A 14,206-nucleotide genomic window follows, 5' to 3' on the forward strand; every position below is an offset into this window, starting at 1 on the left:
AGTGAGTGCCTCCTGTGCTCCTCACTTTCATGAAAGATTTCAATTTAGTTTCTGTTAATGGCTATGAAAAATTTGGCAACCGATATTGGTGATGGTTATACAACTTGAGTGATGTCATTGGTATCATTGAATTGTCCCTGGAAAAACATTGAACTAACTAAGGAATAAATTTTCCCAACAACATTCTTCTAAACAACCTATATTGGTATTAGAAAATCCATAGGACCATGGATCAATATTGATTCAACTGTAACAAATCTACCACAAGAATACAAGATGGTAATAGAAAAAAGTGTGCAGGAGAGAGAGGGTAAATGGGAACTCTATGTTCTGAACAATTTTCCTATAAAACTAAACTGCTCTAAAAAATAAAGTCTATTTAGCAATGAACAAATTCCAATTATCTTGAACGACCACTGACATCAGACAGATGGCACTTCAGATAGAAGTACTTGGCATGGGTAATACCAAAGTCTTGCTGAAAAGTCAAACCTGAATCTGGTCAAGTTTTGAGGTGACTACCACTTCTCAGGAAACAAAGGGCAGAATCCAGAAGGTGGTACAAATACCTGAAAGTCATCAACAAGTGTTGTTGTTAAGTGCCACAGAGTCGGTTCCTACCCATAGCGACCCTATACAGGGTTTCCGAGGCGGAAATGTTTAAGGGAGTAGAAAGCCTCATCTTTCTCCTATGGAACTGCTGGCAGTTTCAAACTGCTGACCTTGAGGTTAGCAGCCAGATTTGTAACCACTATGCTACCAGAGCTCCTTATCTGAAAGTGAGTGACTATGAAAAGAGAAAAGCAATGGTATAGCAGGGGAACCTATACATGAAGGGAGAGGCAAGAGACTTGGCAGCCAATTGTAACATGTGGACCTTTTTTGGATGGTCAGAAGAAACAAACTGTGAAGAGCAATTAGGAGACAATTGGGAAAAGTGAACCCTGAAAATTTGATCAAATTAAAAATGATTCAAAATTTTTTAGTTGTGATAAATGTTTCGGGCTGAGTTTTTTGTCTTCATAATTAGAAATATATGTTTTATTTAAAAATAAAATTTAAATGTTTATTTTTAAAATGTAAAGGTGAAATTATATATTCTACGAGATTTGCTCCAAGACAATTCAGTGAAGAAGGTAGAGATGAAACAAGAGTGGTCCTGAGTCAATAATGTTGAATACAAGGAAGTTTATTATATTGGTTTTCTCTAGTTTTATATATGTTGACATTTTCCAAGGAAAGAATTAAAAATGGATTAAAGCAAAGCAAAACCAACCCAAACAACAAAAATCCTACCAAGATCTAGTAGGCACCTAGAACAACACGTTTCCAGAATTGTTCGACATCTGATGCTTTTCATACAAACCATGACGCCACTTCGAGATCATTAATTATAAGAGGCTTCTTCATTCTGTGGGTGATTTCTCCCATCATGGTTTATTATCTTTAACTGAATCTGAGAGACTGGATGTTTCTGTCACCTGTCTGGAAGGTCAAATACTGCTATCAGGAGTTGACAGTTGCTATTTGGCTTAAAGTACTTGAGGTCATGGTCATTCCATTATCTTTCTAAGGCTGCAATTTTTGAGCCTGCCTCACTGGATATCAGACACTCAGTTGCTCTTTCTTTTTATAGACGGCATCAATATCAAGAGGCATCTAAAAGCTTTCCCAAACCACGATTGCTTTATTAATCAATTCATAAAACTGATCAGCGAAGTGTTAGAGCATCTGTTAATGTAGTAATTAGGAAATAAATATGAACTCTTTTTTGTTATATAAGCAGCCTTTTGAAAAAGGAGTAGCAATAAAGTGCCAGCAAACAAGTGCATCTTATTATTTAATTTGCTCATCTTCCTTAATTTGCTCGTCTTCCTCCTGACTGGCAATGTCTCCAGTTGGCAATGAAAAATGTTTTTCTTGTCTGAATGCAGACAGGCATAATTTGACAGCTCTGGTTCCTTTTGCTGGTTTTGTCTTTGCCTTAGAAAAAGTGAGCATAAAAAATTTGAGGCTTTCTTTTATAAAAGACATCTGGAGTCCTGGTGTGGCACACTGGGTTAATACGCCAGACTGCAAAGCCGTTTGAACTACAACGTTGGTGGTTCAAGCTCACCAGCTTCTCCTTGGAAACCTTATACAGGGTCGCTATGGGTTGGAACTGACTCGAAGGCAATTCACAACAACAACAACAACAACAACAACTAAGATATTTGAACTCGGTGGTGTGGTGCTGTAGGATAAGCAAGGTTGGCAGTTCAAACTCACCAGCTGCTCTTCAGAAACCCTGTACAGGTTTGCTATGAGTCGGAACCAACTTGACACCACTTAACAACAATACAACATAAGACATTCAGAGCCAAGAGATTTGCATATCTTTTAAAAATATTGTTAGTTAATGTGTCTTAAGTATGATTCTATGTTCCTTTATGCCATCCAGAAATAATAATTAGATTATCAAGATTCTGGTCTAATATGTTTACTATTTAAATGACGGAAAATATTTATCTTATTAAAATCATTATAGTGGGGCATTCTAATTAGTTATTAAGAATTCATAACCACTTTGAAACTTGAAAAGTATTATATCTGATCAGTAAAGGATATATAAACATTATCCCCTCAGAGAAAGAATAGTGTAATTGTTATGATTCATTAAAATGTCCACATATTTTATGAAGGTATTGAATTTCAGTGTGAGGCTAGAGTTTAGCTTAAGACATCTGATCCCTGCCAGCTCTGGAAGTCTTCAGATCAGCAGAAAATGTATGTCCCTTTCCTCCATAAAGCTTAACTACGTGTATACTCTTGCTTCTGAATCTCAAATCAAATGCATGTTGGTGCATTTCTTCGCTTCCTTACAGCAGCCTTAAGGACCAGCTCCGTCTTACATCTGGATGGATGAGGATGGAAGAGTAGTATCCTTTCTCTGTCAAGTCCCTTGGCATTCTATGTTGTTGTTGTTAAGTGCTGTTGCGTCGGTTCCAACCCATTGCGAGCAGCATCTGGTGAGCTTGAACCACTGACCTTGCAGTTCAAACAACTTTGCAGTCTGACGCATTAACCCACAGTGCCACACCAGGACTCCTGGCATTCTATAAGAACCAGTTTAAATGTTATTTCTTATGTGAAGTTTTAAAAAATTTGTTGCTACCTCTACTCCCAGCTGAATTAACCCGTCTCTGGCACTAACCAGTTATCTAAACACTGCCGAATGCTAATCATCCCCCAACTCAGTTCCAAGCTCCTCTGAGGACTCATGGCTGGCTCCTCTTGGTGACCGTAAGGGCTAGCAGAGTTCCAGAGCCTCTGTGAAGTATTTATGAATGAAGGGTTTGCTGTTTTGCTTAGGCTACCAGTTTATTTTATACCTTTGTCTCTATTTTGCGTTTGTTTGTTGCTGTGTGCTTTACAAAGGGCTTTTCCTTCTAATTCTCCCTTGAGCGTCTCATACCAACTCTAAAAAGTAAATACAGGACCTATAACCCTGAGCTCTTACTCTCAGTTTGTGGAAGAAATACACCTTCCACCCACGTTGTTCTCCTCTCCTAGGACCAGTGTTAGTGTTGTTTTTTCCTTTTTATCCTTTTTTAACTATGCAGCTGTCAAAATAATTTAAATAGTAGTAATATTTCCTAAGGAGCTCTGGTAGCATAGTGGCTACAAATCAGGCTGCTAATCTCATGGTCAGCAGTTTGAAACTACCAGCTGTTCTACAGGAGAAAGATGAGGCTTTCTGCTTCTGTAAAGATTTACAGCCTCGGAAACCCTGTGCAGGGTCACTATGGGTCGGGACCGACTTCACGGCACATAATAACAACAGTGATATTTCTTAGGTACTCACTACTCATTTTGAGAGATAAGAATAAAGTTACTGCTCATTTCTTCGCTAATAATGCCCCAGTTGACTTTGGAGCCTTGTAGGAAGCCTCAGGTAGGCACTTGGCCTCAACTCTCCCAAAAGGGGAGACAATATGAGAATTGGTGAATCGCCTCTGAGAGATCCTTGTGTTCAAGGTCTTCATGCTTACCTTGATAAGAATAGGATCCATCATTACAGAGAAAGGAAACACAGCTTCTTCCTTTTTTTCTCTCTGAATGGCAATACTTGGAATTCATGAGTATGTTCCCCAAAGTGTGCCTCAAATATGACAAAAGTATCAACTCCATCTCATAAATTGGGGTGCTGAGACCTGAGCAGGATAGCCAAGTCCTTTACAAAACAGAGACTCGCTCAGGCCCGGCAGCCCCAGATTCAGGACTGTAATCACCAGCTGCCCTTTCTCTCCAGGTACTCCAGTGACGGATGGGTCAAGGCTAAATTTAGGTGCATTTTCTATGAACACACTCCCATCCAGCTAAAAAGAATTAGAGCAAGGACTCTGTGTAATTTGTATACGACTCTGCATGCCAGTTTACAATAATCACGTAATAAAAATTGCTTAGCCCAGAGCTGCTATACACAGCACTGTTTAGCAGTTTGCTTCCAATATTGCATTTACAAAAATTACATATTTCATATAATCAGGCCTGTCTCTTACTTAATCATCCCACACATCATATAAATCTTTGAAATGGACAGGTCTATAAATCACTAACATTTTTCATTTACCACTTATTCTAAGCCAGGCAGTTTCTTATTTAAATTGCCATATGAATAAATCTAATAATCCTTATTCACTTACATCATCTCAAACTTTAAATCTTATTCCGGTTGAGGTCATAAGTGAAATCAGTATTGAGGGCAAAACTAGCAGCTGTAACAACTATAATAGCTTGCCAAATTACATTAAAGGACCCAAATAACATTTAAAAAATGAGGAAGAATTGAATTACATTATTAAAGTGTGATCTGCTGAATCAGACAAACACAGGATCTGAACAGAGCTCTTGCATGGGATGTAGTTTCTGTGTGGGGTCGATGCCTACTGGAGGACTGAGCTACTTGCTGATCCCCTCTTATTTGCAAACCTTGGTTAAAGACTTGATCAGGGCTTCTCAGCCTTGGCACTACTGGCATTTTAGATGAAATTAGATTTTGTTGTGAGGGGTTATCCTGTGTATTGGAGAACATTTAGCATAATCCTTGGACACCAGTAACACTCCCCACCCTTAGACATGATAACCAAAAATACCTCTGGACAAATATCTCAGGGGGTAGAGGATGAAATCAACACCCTCCACCCCTGTTAATAACTCCTGGATGACCACGCAGGGTTGCATTTGAGTCTCTCTGGAGAGAACGCCAGGCTATTCTGACAGTTGGGGTCATGCAGGGTGACATTGCTAAACACGGGGCTCTTTTCCTCAGGATGGTGCCTTAGCTTTAATGGACAAGCAGAGAGTTCCAAGTGTCTCTCAGACTATGAGGAGGAGAGTAGAGAGAACAAACACTCTGTGACCCAGGACAACGCTGAACTCGGGGGAAAATATTTCTTAGAACCCTTTCCTTATGCTTCTCCATCAGATTAACAGTCTATAATCTATATGTTTCAAAGAGCCCGGTGGCGTAGCGGGTTCCATGGGCTGCTAATCACAAGGTTGGTGGTTCAAATCTGCCAGCTGCTACACAGGAGAAAGATGAGGCTGTCTGCTTCAAGAAAGATTTAGTCTCAGGAACCCTAAGGAGCAGTCCTACTCTGTCTTATGTGTTAGAACTGACTCGACTCTCTCTATGAGTTAGAACTGACTCACTGACAGTGGGTTTGAGTTTGATCTCTCCAAGACAGTTCAGCCACAGCACAGACCTGCCATCCACAGAAGCTTTGCCAGCGTGGCCATGGGGTAAAAATGTTGTGTGTGTGTGTGTGTGCGTGCATCTGAAGTGATTCCTAAAGGTAGTATGTATAGTTTTGTAATGATCAAAGGGAAATGGTGAACATTTATGAAGGGGAGGTTCAAATCTCAATAACTGGCTCATGAGCCAAGTTAGCATTATCAGGCCTATACAAATATTGAACATGAGGAATCTAGTTTCCTCTCTTCATCAGGTTAACGGATTGTATCTTACCAGGGCTGGTAGAGACACTGATAGTTCATCTCTGAGCTGTGGAAGGAACTGGCTGCGATTCGTTTTCCCAGAAAGGTTCTGCCAGGTTTTTGACAGACTAAGTAGTTATTCCCCATATAAATCATTTTTGCTCTGCCATCTTAAATGCACATGCTTTTCTAGAAGGGCATCCATCCTGTATCACCCAAGCTCAAATAAAGCAAATTGTGCCATTACAATTTGGAGTTGAAATTCACTGACAGCTGGAAGTAGCCAAAGGCGGGCGGGGAAGGGGGGCTAGGCAGGGGAGGCATTTGTAATTATGGCGTGACAGAACTGTGTGCCTAACTAATGGGAACAGTGACATCATTTATACTGGGACCATAAAGACAGAACCAGGAAACAATGTCAGAATAAAATTTGTTGTGTCCAGGAACTCTCCTTTTTGAAAAAGTTTCTTGATCAGCATTGAGAATGGCAAAGTCATTCCGTTGTCTTAAACTTTTGTAACATCTGAGTCATTGATTTGTCAAGCTGATTCACTTTATATAGGAGAGAGATCATTTGTCCAGCTCAATCTGGGAACCCCATTCCATCTTTCTCTTTGATTTCTGTACACAAAGTATTATTTTCATTCATGTTCTTTAAAGATGAGTGCATGGCTATCAGTTAGTTCACTTAACCATCCTTCCAATCTATTTGGAGCTCTGGTAGCGTAGTGGTTACGAACCGAACTGTGAACCTCAAGGTCAGCAGTTTGAAACTACCAGCTTTTCCATGGAAGAAAGATGAGGCTTTCTGCTCCTGTAAAGATTTACAGCCTCGGAAACCCTGTACAGGGTAGCTATGAGTTGGAACTGACTCCACGCCACATAACCAACCACCAATCCATTTAAAGTGCTCCAAGATGCCAGATCACTTCAAAAACACTGTGGAGACATTAAGAGAGGCACATAAGAAACCATTTTCTCAGAAGCTACAATTACTGGAGTTAGAAGCATAGAATGAATAGTAAGACCAAAGAAAATTATACAGAGGTAGCCCACCAGTGAGTTCGTAAAAGCCTATGAACCCGGGACGTAAGGAGGTCACTTCCTTGGCCCTCAGGGTCCCTGGCTAGCAATCCTGAGTGGGGCCTCCGTGTTGGATTTTCATCCATGACACAGGGCCTCAACATCTCAGTGCTTTGCGGTCCCCAACAGTTCAGCCATTATTTAAATCTCAATTTTATCTTTTTACTAACTATAAATATTCACAGTACTTGGCATTGGTGTTTGCAGAGTGTATTTTTAAAGCTGCAACACTAATGTTTTGTGACACCAACACCTGAGATAAAGAGAAAGAGATGGAGAGTAAAGATTTCTTGGCCTCCAATTAGCAGCATCCATGGAGCACTGATGGCACAGTGGGTTAAGCATTGGGCTGCTAACCACAAGGTTGGTGGTTGAAACCAACTAGTTTCTCCAAGGGAAAAAGATAAGGCTGTCTGCTCCTGTAAAGATTTAGTTTCAGAAACTATAAGAACCAGTTTTACTCTGTCCTACAGGGTCGCGGTGAGTTGCAGTAGACTCACCAGCAGTGAGGTCAGGGGTCCCTCATCTGAGGCTTCGTGTAGGCAGTGAGGGAAGTATTTGAGAAATTTGTCTTAAAATGAGCTTCCAAAAGAAAAGTCATTGCCCTTTTCAGAAAGCATCAAATACTTTGAAAGCAGACACCAAGCCAGCTGTTTAAACAATAGGCTGACTACATCAATCCCTTCTCAGCTAGTGGTTGACCATTGTCTTTTTATTGACAGAGAACTCTCGCAGATAAAAATATTTTGTATTTTTAATGAACCTTTTTTGTTTGATTTTGTTTTGTTTAAAGCTGTTTAATCCAGTAGCCTTTTGTTTTCTAATTTACTGCTAAGCAAAACTAATTTAGATAAGCCAAAAGAACCACAAAATGACCACTCATTTTCCAAATTATCTTCAGTGAGTCTGTGCTAGTCAGACAAAAATATGTGCATTAAAGGACCAAAGTGCTTGTTCATGTAATGGGCAGGAATCCTGGAAGGACTCCAATTGTATTTAATTTCTCCCCCCACCCCAGAAAGATAACTGAATTTCAAGAACAAAAACAAACTCTTCTATAAAACCCAGAGAGCTACAATGTAAAGGAGTGGAGCTCAGACTCCAGAGGCTGCTTACCTTGCTTACCTTGAGGTGGCACACAAGAGTCCAAGATGGAGATGGAGATGGGAAGATGGAGAGTCCAAACAGCTTGGTTAACACACTTTGCCATTCTATAAGAGTTAAACCTTCATAGATTAACCTGGGTCTCTTTTTCTCCATAACTTTGGTGTCTGATGATATGATTCCCATGCTCTGTAGGAGGTTGCCTTTCCAACATGGCAGGATAAAGGCCACTAGAAGATTTCACTGCAGAGAGCCACAGAACGCATGGGCTGCTATGATTAGACTGCCTGCTACTTGGTAGCAGGTACTGTCTTTTTGATTACTCAGGCCTAACCCAGGACCTGTAATACAATAATAATGATAACTCTCACTAAGCACTTATTACTTACCAGGCACAGAACTATATCTCATTGAAGTTTCACAACAGCCCCATAAAGTTGTGAGTTGGTTACTCTCCTATTCGCTCTCAGATCCATTCTCTGCCCTGTTCTTTCTCCTTTCTGTATCAGATGGATGCACGTTAGTCCCAGGTTCCCTGGCTTCTAGTTAGGTTCAGCCAGTAGGAGGCAAAGGCAAAACGCTGGAAGGCTGGAAGAAGGAAGAGACTTGGGTGATGTCTCTGATAACAGTGATAACTAGCCCTGGCTTTTGGGCTCTGAGATTACTACCTGCTCTTGGTGTCTCTCCAAACCTAGATGACAGTGACTTCCCGATGTAGAAAATCATCATGCCAGTTAGTTTCTCAGTGCTTCCATCACTTGGGTACCCAACTCCTTATATTCAATGCCCTCTTTTTGAAATGCCTAGATGAGCTTCTTTGCTGATTGGAACCTGATTGATGTATACTGGCACTGCAAAAGATCTACGTTTGATAGAGAAGAAAATTAAGGCTCAGAAGGGTTAAGAAACATGCTCAAGCCTGGGTCATCCATCCATATCTCTTAACCCATTAAGCAACACTTCCTCAATATACAAATAAGAAGTCATTGAGTGGTTAACTAGCTAAGTGACTCTTAACCTTGGGCTCATCGACCTAAGATAATATCAACACCTGCATCTTTTCTTGGCCAGTTGAGAAGACTTCACTAGAATTTGTGTGATTTGAAGACTTTCCTTAACAATTATAAAACTGTCTTAATTACCTCACAGGATGATCTTAATATAAAATGTAATGCAAATGAGAGGTGAAATTTAACAACTTGGGTACTCCCGAGAAATCACGACCTGGAGGTTGGATCTTAATGGTGCCATGAAATGTATGTGGTATCAGCGTAAGGGATGCTATCTATCTTATTGTGAGGGCCTTCCATGTTCTAGGCACTGTTCTAAATCCTTCAGATTTAGCTGTGAGCAAACCAGACAAAATGTCTACTCTCAGGTATAGTCCACTATCAGTTTTGTTTTATTTTTAAAAATTTTAAATACTGTTCTATAGGAACCCCGATGTTGAAGTAGAGTTTTAAATTTCAGTGGCACTTTAAAAAGCCAGTGATTTCATTCTATTTGGATCAACAATCAATGTCCATGGAAGCACCAATCCAGAAATCAAATGATGTATTTGTATTGCACTGGAAAATCCTGCTGCAAAAGTTTAAAAAAGCAAAGATGTCACTTTGATGACTAAGGTATATCTGACCCAAACCATGCTTTTTTTCCCCAATGGCTTTGTATGCATTTGAAAGTTGAATAATGAAAAAGGAAAATAGAAGAGTTGATGCATTCAAACTGTGGTGTTGGTGAAGAATATGAAATATATCACAGGCAGCCAAAAGAACAATGACAATAAAAAATATTAGTATTAGAAGAAATACAACAAGAATTCTCCTTAGATGCAAGGATGGTTAGACTTTGAAAAATCACTGTTTTATTAGGCCAATGAGCCCCAATTTAAGAGTTACTTAGTTCACTGCTCAATGACTTTTTTATTTGTATGTTGAACTAGTGTTGCTTCATGGTTAAGAAACATGAATGAATGACCCAGGCTTGAGTATGTTTCTTAACGTTTTAGAACTTTAGCTTCCTTCTTTATGAAATGTAGCTCTTTTGTAGTGCCAGCCTATATTAAACATACTGGGGACAGCCAAAAGAAGAAGAAAAACAATAAAAATCAGCGTTGGAAGAAATACAAGAATTCTCCTTAGAAGCAAGGACTTTGAGTCTTATTTTAGGCACATTATGCTCTAGAGAAGGGCGTCATATTTGGTAGAAAGTCAGAAAAAACACACGCATCCTTCACTGAAATGGACTGACACCGTAGTCATAACAATGGGCTCAAATATACCAATGATCATGAAGAAGGTGCAAGATGGCGCTGGGTGTCATTCGGTTATACATAAAGTCACCAGGAGTTGGAGCTGACTCAGTGTCGACTAACAACAACAACAACAATATGATTGTTCTCAAAGAGTACATGTCAAACTAGATAATACTGGACATATCTGTGGGTTGAAGAAAGGGAAAGAAAGTAGAACATTTGTTCTTCCTGAAGGCAGTACATTGGGGAAGGGAAGAATATGAACCCTGAAGTCAAACTGTTTAAATTCAAATATTTGTTGTACCACCTACCTGGCAAGTTAATTACCTTCTTTACAACTCAGTTTTCTCTAAAATGGAGATGATGGTAATAGTAAACCTAACACCTGGGGTTCTTGAGATACATGTAAAGTACTTAGAATAATGTACAGAACATTATTCTAAGTGAGCTAGCACATTCCATGTTGGTCCTTCAGGTCAAGTTTTGAAGCTTTACACAAAATGGTTCCATTCATGTGGCACATTGCTTATTGCTCTTAAAATCTTATCCTTTGGAATATTTTCCTATCCTCATAAAATATTCGTATGTTTCCCTTCCTGTAGCTCTCAGATCCTATATGCTGAATAATTATTCTAATGAGATATTTGCACCAATGAACATGCCCATTTATCAGAGCCTAGGCATTTGGGATCACCAATGAGATTTTATTCTAACTTAACTCAGTCCAAAGAATTTCTATTCAATATATCTCTTTGGCAACTGGGTCACTGAGGGACCTATGCTGTGGTTGTTAGCTGCCATTGAGTCAGCCCTTTGACTCATAGCAACGCCCTACACCTACACAATGGAACAAAACACTGCTTGGTTCTGTGCCATCCCCATGATCAATTGCAGATTGGATCATCATTTGTATTGGCTGAGTTTTGGAAGTAGAGTGCTAGACTTCTCTTCCTAGTTTGTCTTAGTCTGGAAGCTCTGCCAGAGCCTGTTTCAGAATCATAGCGACATACACAATGCATTTATTGGGAATCGAACACAAATCCCCTGCATGGCAGGCAAGAATTCTACCATTGAATCACCATGGACCTCAAGGGAGCATTGTTGTTGTTGTTAAGAGCCATTGAGTTGATTCCGATTCGTAGTGACCTTGTATAGCATTTCTGAGGAGCAGCTGGGGGATTTGAACAGCCAACCTTGTGGTTTGCATTCCAGTGCTGATCCTATAGAGCCTGTTGAAGTGATAGGCAGAGGAATCCAATATCGTTCGAGTTTACATGGAGCAAACTGTCATTATAATCTATGTTTATGTATGATTTTATTTATTTCACTAGTAATTCCCTTGAACCAGCTTTTCAGTCATTCATTCAGTAATCAAAGTCTGCTATGTGTTCAGGCAGTGCACTAAGTATGGGGGGTACATGGTAGTTAATTTTATAACTCAACTTAGCTAGACTTCTAGATGGTGCAGTCAAAGTATTGTGTAATGTAAGAAAATCAGCTGAGTTTAAGTAAAGGAGATTACCCTTTTTATGTGGGTGGGTTTTATCCAATCTGTTGAAGACCTCAAGAGCAAAAACTGAGGTTTCCTGGAGAAGGGTTTCTGCCTCAATACTGTACCTGACTGAGTTTCCACCCTACCAGTTTACTCTACTGATTTTAGACTTGTGAGTCCCTCCAATCACATGAATCAATTCCTGAAAATTTCTATTCATCTATATAGAAACAGATCAATAAGATACATACACCCTCTTGGCCTGTTTCTCTGGGGAACCCCGATATAGGTAGTAAGCAAAAAGTCATAAACTCTGTCATTCTAAGCATTTGAGAGCTGGGTAGTATAATCAGTTGTATAAAAGAATGTTCTGGTACATAAAAAAATATAATTTGCTCTTTTCACAGTTGACGTATGGGAAGACCTCCTGGGTTTAAGAGACGTGCTCTTTGTTCCAGAAGGGCTAGAAGACGGCCCAATAAGAGAACTTTGAAGTCATCTTATCTTCAGTGTCCTAGCATCCTTTAACTTTCTTCTTTTGTGGAGAGCAAGGAGAGAGTGGTTTTTGCACCGTGTCCATATTCCCCTAGTGATGAAAAGAACATGGTTGTTTTTGGGGACCGCTGTGTTGCTGATGGTGGTTGAAGGGCAGAGAAATCTCATAGCAGCTGTTGAAGCCAGAGAGTGCTGATGGGTTAGAGTGGTACTTCTCGGTGTGCTGGAATCCAATTGGATACATTAATCTCCTTGGGGGACAAATGAAATTAATCCTCTCTCCAGATGGCAGCAAAGTGACAAGAGTGTGGAGATTAAAAGAGATTGTGAGGTTGCACAGGTGACAGCACGATCAATCGGGTTGTGAAACCCAGCACTCTATTCTTACCGAGGCAAATGGCACTGTCTCATTTTTGCAAGTCTGATGGGCTTGGGTTCCTGGAGCAAAGCCCAACTCTACTAACTCTCTTCAGATTTGCCTCCTTTACATTTTAGAATTTCTATTTGTAAGAAAATGTCTATTTTCATTCACCTGTCAAAATAGTATTTCCATACTAATTGCTTTGTGTCAAGGAGCCCTGATGGGTTACTATGAGTTGCACTGCTAACCACAAGGTCAGCAGTTTGAGTCCATCAGCTGCTCCGTGGGAGAAAGATGAGGCTTTCTGCTCCTGTAAAGATGTACAGCCTCAGAAACCCTACCATGGGGTCATTATGAGTCAGAACCAACAGCGGCAGCACTCAGCCAGCCAATCAGTGCTTGGTGTCAAATTCTTCCCTGATTTACCATTTAAATTTTTATTAACTTTCATAATAATATGAAGGGACTTCAAAAGCTCATGGAAAAATTACATTATCTTTTCATTCAATTTTTCCATGAACTTTTGGAAGCCCCTTCATATGTGGTGACTTTTGGCTTCTCTGGGAAACAGTCACTGAGAGGACTTATGCATGCAAGAAGTTTATTAGGGGAACAGAAGAAAACAAGACTAGTGAGGGAAAGTGACTGAGCTATAACCCAGTCACAATAAAGACCTCGGCTGACTCTGTGGGGAAGTCTAGAAGCTGGAGGGCCTTTCGGAATTGTCCCCATGTGGGGTGAAAGAGCTACTCAGTCAGAACTACCCCAGTGTCAGCTTGTCATTGATGCCAGTGGCCCAGAAAGGAGGTATTGTCTGAGCAATGTGGCCTTCTTCAGCCAAGGCAGCTGAGAAGTGTCAGCCAACAACCTTCCCTGGTGGAGTCAAACCTTGGATCCTGAAGGGGAAATCTGGACAGCACAGTACAGTCTCCATGGCAGATGCTTTCCTCAACAAGTCCATCAATGACCTCATGCTTCCTCATCCAAAGTCATCTCTTGGTTGGATTTGACAGAAACCCTCCATCTTTCTTAATATTCTTTGTTTTTTTTAAAGTTTTTATTGTGAATTGAGTGCTAGTTTACATGGGAGAACATCAGTTTATTTCATTGCACTGATTATAATCCCCTGCATGCTTTATCATTCAACAAATATTTGCTTCTATTCCTTCTGTTGTTGTTATTTTTTTGTTGTTGTTTGGATGTGCACCAAAACACTCAGGAATATACATTCAAACCGCCAAAGGGCACACCCTGTCCCCAGGCCTCCAGCACACAGCCCCTCTTCCTCCATGAGTCTAGAATCCTCAACCGCTCCATCTCTCCATGTCATCGTCTCTGCCTCCATCTTTGGTGTCACCGCTTCTCTGGGTAGGACCCCACACTCTGCTCCCACTCTTCTCCCTAGATGGTCCCAGGGTCCTCCACTTCAGGACTGTAA

The sequence above is a fragment of the Chrysochloris asiatica genome, unplaced genomic scaffold (genome assembly GCF_000296735.1).
Source record: "Chrysochloris asiatica unplaced genomic scaffold, ChrAsi1.0 scaffold00006, whole genome shotgun sequence".
In the NCBI taxonomy this organism is placed as follows: domain Eukaryota; kingdom Metazoa; phylum Chordata; class Mammalia; order Afrosoricida; family Chrysochloridae; genus Chrysochloris; species Chrysochloris asiatica.